The sequence below is a fragment of the Echiichthys vipera genome (assembly GCF_963691815.1).
Source record: "Echiichthys vipera genome assembly, chromosome: Y".
In the NCBI taxonomy this organism is placed as follows: domain Eukaryota; kingdom Metazoa; phylum Chordata; class Actinopteri; order Perciformes; family Trachinidae; genus Echiichthys; species Echiichthys vipera.
In genome coordinates this window covers 7,112,818-7,118,817 of record NC_139849.1, presented here as the reverse complement: position 1 = coordinate 7,118,817, position 6,000 = coordinate 7,112,818, and positions in this window count along the sequence as shown.

Here is a 6,000-nt window from a genome sequence, read left to right as displayed (position 1 = left end):
GTAAAGACAAAGAGACAAAATGACAAAGCAAAAACTCAGAAAATTAAATTTGTGTAACAGGGAGAAGGATTAAGAAAATGACTCTTAAAAGAACCGTTGGATTTGTGATATATGAAGAGAGTTTTTTTGATACTAAAAATGAAGTAATGAAAAATGAAGCAGGATTAGTTGCACTTCCATAAATGTTACTTATTGCCACTAAAAATAAAAAATTTAGCAAAATGTAGAGTAAATAATCAAAAGAATAAAAAGAGAAATAAAACGTGTGCCTACAAAAGTTAAGAGTACACTAACACTAATTAAAACTATCAGGGCTCTGTATTTGAGAAATGATTAAGTATCAAAATGCGCTCTCTAAGTTCTTACAGTGCATTTTCACCTGTTTATTACCAAAATAAATAGTTAACAGATGTCCTAATACTGACGGAAATACACAAAATCACTTAAGGTAGCATTTTTTTGTCAAGATAGCATAAATAAAAAGCGTGTTAGCATGTGCGCTAACCTTAGCGCCTTATTGATAGTTAACATACGACCTCCGTGGCATTCCCAACTGAGTTGTAACTTAGACGTCAAACTGAACTAACTTACTTACACATGATTTGCAGACAGAACACAACATGACCACATAAAAGTACACAAACGGACTTACCAATGCTACGACGTCCAGTGAAACGTGAATGCCACGCCTCCTTCTGGCGCATCACATTTTGATTGGTGCCAAAGGTTAAAGAGTAGGCGATGACGACATACCCAACACACCGTTTATTGTAGTTATGTACACGACCGCTAAACTCGAAACGTGCCTATGGGTCGTAATAAGCTCCTTGATCAAACAACCTATGTGGTCGTTTTTGGGTGGTGGACAGGCTGCTTACATTGGAATGAGTTGAAAGCCCCCTGCGTCGGGTTTGTAGGTTTAAGGAGCGCTCCGAGGAGCGCTCCTCGAGCTTCAAATATCGGCGCGGACGGGCTTACATTGGAATGAGTTAAAAGCCCCCTGCGTCAGGTTTATACGTTTAAAGACTGCCCTGAGCTTCAAATATGGAAGTTTAAGGAGAGCCCAAAACTTCAGATATGGACGTTAAAGGATAGCCCTAAGCTTCAAATATCGCCTCGGACGGGCTTACATTGGAATGAGTTGAAAGCCCTCTGCGTCGGGTTTGTACGTTTAAGGAGACCTTTTTAGTCAGTAACTAACGCCAAAGGCCCTGACGAATCTTCAGTATTTGACGCGTTGGGAGTGAGACTGTGTTGAGTAATCACCCAGTTGGTGATTAGTTACCAGTCCATGAGATGGGAAAGATAACTAAGGGCGCACTCACACTGTCCTTCCGCACCGCGCCTCGGGCTTTAGGGTACTTGTCCCCCCTCCCTCTCCCCCTGCGCCCCAGGCCCGTTTGTACTCACACTGCCTGGGCCTCGCGCAAATGCTTCTTGCTGTCCATACGTCATCACGCCGTAACACGTCACACGCATTGATTGACGTCATCGCGATGCGTCTCTTTGTTTACAAATCTTTCCATAGACCTCAGAGTTTTTGTGCGTCTTGTCCGACTGTTTTTTAATATTTTCATCCGACCAAATCTGCAGTAAACCTCCTCCAGTTGTAGACATGATGATGTGATCAGCCAGAGGTCAGGTCAGCCAATGGTCTGACAGTTTGGGGATCCCTTGCAGAGTTCTCACCTGGGTGTGACCTGTTGCATGGCAGTGGGACAAAGGCTGTCAGGCTTTTGGGCCTGGTCTTTCCGTTTGTTTGAGCAGGCTGAGGCCTTCTCATAATCAAAATGAAAGTTCACATTAATCCAGAAATGAACAATCATCTTTGGGATGCCGGTTGCACCTACAATAGATAGCTATAGATATAGATTTTCATGTTTATTTTTCAAAATTTCATGTCACCTGTACAATGAAATTAATATTGCTACTTCTATGATTCGACACATAGTGACTCTTTGTAGCTTCCTTTGTGTCACGTGTGCTATTTGTATTGTATTGTATATTTTTTTTACTCCAAAATGAACTAATGTGGAAATGGACAGTATGTTTATGATAATGGACTGTTGTAGGAGAGATGGGCATTAAGAAGTGTGATCTGTGTTTTACTAATGTAATTTATTGAGTTAAGGGACAGGTACTATTTTTCTCCGGCCCTGGTAACCTGGATGGAGGTTTAATCTTAGAAACACAACACGTGTAAAGCATCAGTGTGGTCATTTGGTGGTGATTACATGTGTTGTGTACAGTTAATGATCATAATTGCTATTTTTCTGCTCTTACAGTTCTCTTTACCGTCCTACCCTTTTGAAGACAATAGACTGATTGTTCTATCGTTATATTAGCCAGTTAAAGTTTTTTTTGCTGACTGATGTTGTCGTATTTCAAACTGACCACTTGTTCACAGCTTTTGCCTGTATGTCTTTTGAACTCCATGTCCCCAATTTATAACAGTCTTTCTGTTGTGCTTTTGAGTCTACACACTAAAGCTAAAAATCCCCCTGACGACATCACTGTAAGATAGTTATTTAGAGGCACATCTGACAAATATATCATATGTAGTACTGATATGTAAAAATACTATATGTATTGCCAGTGAAGTGCTAAGTCTATAGCGACCAGGCTATCCTGTCTTCACAAGAAGGTATTTTTTTTACCTTTTGTTTGCCTGGGATTATCTAGTTTATGCATTGATTTATACATACACTGGAGACATTACATGGGAATTATTTTGATAAACCATAATTGCTATTATGTATTAGCAGTTATTGTCATTGCAAAGGGCTGAAGTTTTTCAGTGAAAACAATGTGAATTTTTAACTGTCGTGAAGGTTTTTGATGTGGTTATTAGGCCAAATGAAGTGTACTTTGCAAGAGGGAAATTGTTAGCAAACAAAGCATGTGGTCCTGATAAAATAACATCTGAAAAAAGCAAGCCACAAACTGTTACTTGCTATGTGTTGCTCTGGATTGTTTTTTCATGGCATTCTACCTGACTCCATGCTATCTGCTAGCACAAGTTATCAAAGACAAAACCTGCCAAGCTTCTAGCATACATAACTACAGAGCAAATGCTATAGCTAACATACTATCCAAAGTGTTAGAGCGGATCTTGCTTGATAGGCTTCGAGTATATACTATAACTGACAACCAATTTGGATTAAAAAATAAGCAAGACGCTGACTTGTGTATTTATGTTTTAAAAGAACTTGTCTCTAAATAAAAATGGCACAATTCAACTATTTTTTATTTTTTATGCGTCCAAAGCCTTTGATCACATTAATCATGGCAAGCTGTTAATCAGGATGCAAGAGCGAGGGGTGCCTCAATATTTAATAGGAATAGGAATTCTGCATTATTGGTATTCACACCAAACCATGCAAGTTAGATAGAGCAAAACAATATCAACCTCATTTCCTTTTACTCATGGGGTCAGACAAGGTGGAATATTGTCACCAATCCTTTTTAACCTGTATATTGATGGTCTGTCTAGATAACTAGAGTGAAAAACTGGATGTATGGTGGGGAATCAGTTTATTGATCAGTTAATGTATGCGGCTGACTTAATCCTTGTAGTATGTCACCTTTATAGTACTGGTTTAAAGCAACTGCTCAGAGTCTGTTCAAAGTATGGTATACAGTATGACATCTAATTTAATCCCAAAAAGAGTGTTATAATGATAGCAAGAACTAAGGAGGATCAGAAGCTCAAATCCCCCTCCTTTTACCTGTCTGTTAAAAAGTAAAATACTTAGGGCACACTATCAGGGATGACCTAAGTGATGACCCCAAAACATGCCTTGTAAATTTAAAAGTTTAAATATCTGACAGGTGGATTATGGATAAGTAACCAGGAGTCAGTTCTGTTAGGATGGAAATTTCACTGCAGCTTTTTCAGTTTAGAGTTTGTGGGAAATAACCAGGGTTTACACAATTAACACTGATTAACTGAGTGATTAACAGTCAACCTGTGGATAGGTGCTAGGGGATTGCAGAGGAGTCACATGGGTGTTGCAAATTGTGACATTTGGTGGTCGTAAAACACTGATAACATCTCCTGGGGTCATTAACATTGGGTAGTGTGTTTTGTTGTTTTTGTTACTTTGATGTCCTTGTGTTTGTTTGAAACGGAGCCGAGTGGATGCACAACTTGTGTTCATTACGGCCAACAAACGGTAAACAATCAGAACTAAATCAAGGCTTTAATGTGTTTGTTTGAAGTCTGTCTTTATTGTCGCATTATCAGACAACTCAAGATGGCTGTGGGATTACAGAGACGGTTATGTGAAGGTTAAAAATACTTTCCATCAACCATATTAAGCATGACTTAACCAGAGCCTGAGTAAAGAAAACACAAAAAATACAATTTATTAATGAAATGCATCAAAAATATGTCTTTTTTCTTAGAATGCTTAGTGTTAAATTGTTACTTTTAAAGATGTCTCTAAACTACTGCAGCTTAACATTTTAGAAGCACATCACATCAGCTGGACATGGGAGAATAAGGTTACCTTTTTTTTCAATCAGGTCTCAGTCCTTCACAGTCAGTCCTTCAGTCCTTTACTGTATATTCATCAGTTAGCGTATCTTACAGTTAATATAGGCCTGAATATTGTGACATTACAAAAATAAAATTTAAAATCAATTATTACAATGTGGATGTTTAAGTGAAGATAAACATCTGCAAAGTTTTAATGGAAACAAAAATTAAATGCAACTTTGATAAAAAATTTAATAAAGCCCTTTATAACAGGGTGACGTGAAATTTAAAAATAAAAGTAGTTGGCTGTAGAAAAGGACGATACTTAAAGTCAGTCCAAGTCCAATAAAGATGCATCCTCTAGGTCAAATATAACTGAAAGCTTAAAACATCTGATCTGCAAAATAACAACTAAAATAAAATTCCTGGCAAGCGATGAACATCCAACCTGAACACTGTATCTCTGCTTGTTTAGAACAAGGACTGCAACCAGATGTTTACACTGAATACAGAATCATGCAAACCATGCTCCACCCAACATTTTAGGCATTTATAAAATTGTATTTAAACAAATCTCATTAATTCTGGACAGTGAAAGTGAGTATCCTCAAATTCCTGCATACTTTCTGGTGTTATACGTCACTTCCGTCAAGCCCCCGGAAGTGACGAAGCAGAAGAAGAAGAAGAAGAAGAAAGTTGTTCCACATTTTGGGCTTCTTGTGGAGATTATGGCTTGGAGAACCTTCGTATCACGCTGCAAGCAAGTTTTGGATGACTGCCATCGACGGCTCCTGATGGACGATGTTGTACCACCAAATGTGTTTCAGCCTGCTGACCGGTTGGCTTATTGATTTTATTTATTTAAAAAAAAACTAAAAAATTTAAGGGACCATGTGCAATGAAAAACATAAATGTAACCATTTAATAGTTTTTGTCATCTTCTTGATGTGTTTCTTGAAGCTCAGATTTGAATAGAGTAGCCCACCAAGATATTTGAATTCAGTGACAGTCTCAATCTGTTCACCTCTAATGCAGATATTTACATCTGGGATGTTCACCTTGGTTTTGGAAAATGTAGTGCTAGCTAAACATGATAAGTACCATTCTTATCACCAGATGTCCCCCTTTCTATATGACAGAATTGTCAGTGTTGGGCAGTAGCAGCTTGCTTGTTGTTGTTCTTTGTTGTACCAGGCTGGAGACGATGGAGAGAAACCTCCATTATGCAAGAGGGACCTTGTTAAATGTTGCTGCCGTGGACCCACTTCTCAGCAACCTTGCTGAATACATTCAAGAGGTCAGAATAGCTGGTCAGCATGGGCAACAAGGTAAAAAGAAGTGACGTATTCCTGTTTCATTAATGGCTTCTTGAATGACTTACTGAATCACTAGTAATCAAGTTTGAATCCTTCCATGGATGGACAGAAAGTGAACAGTCACTTTTGGGCATACAGTATGTGAACACTCAAAGTGAACTCATACACCTTTTAAAGTAAACTGAAGTGAGACCAGATAAGGAG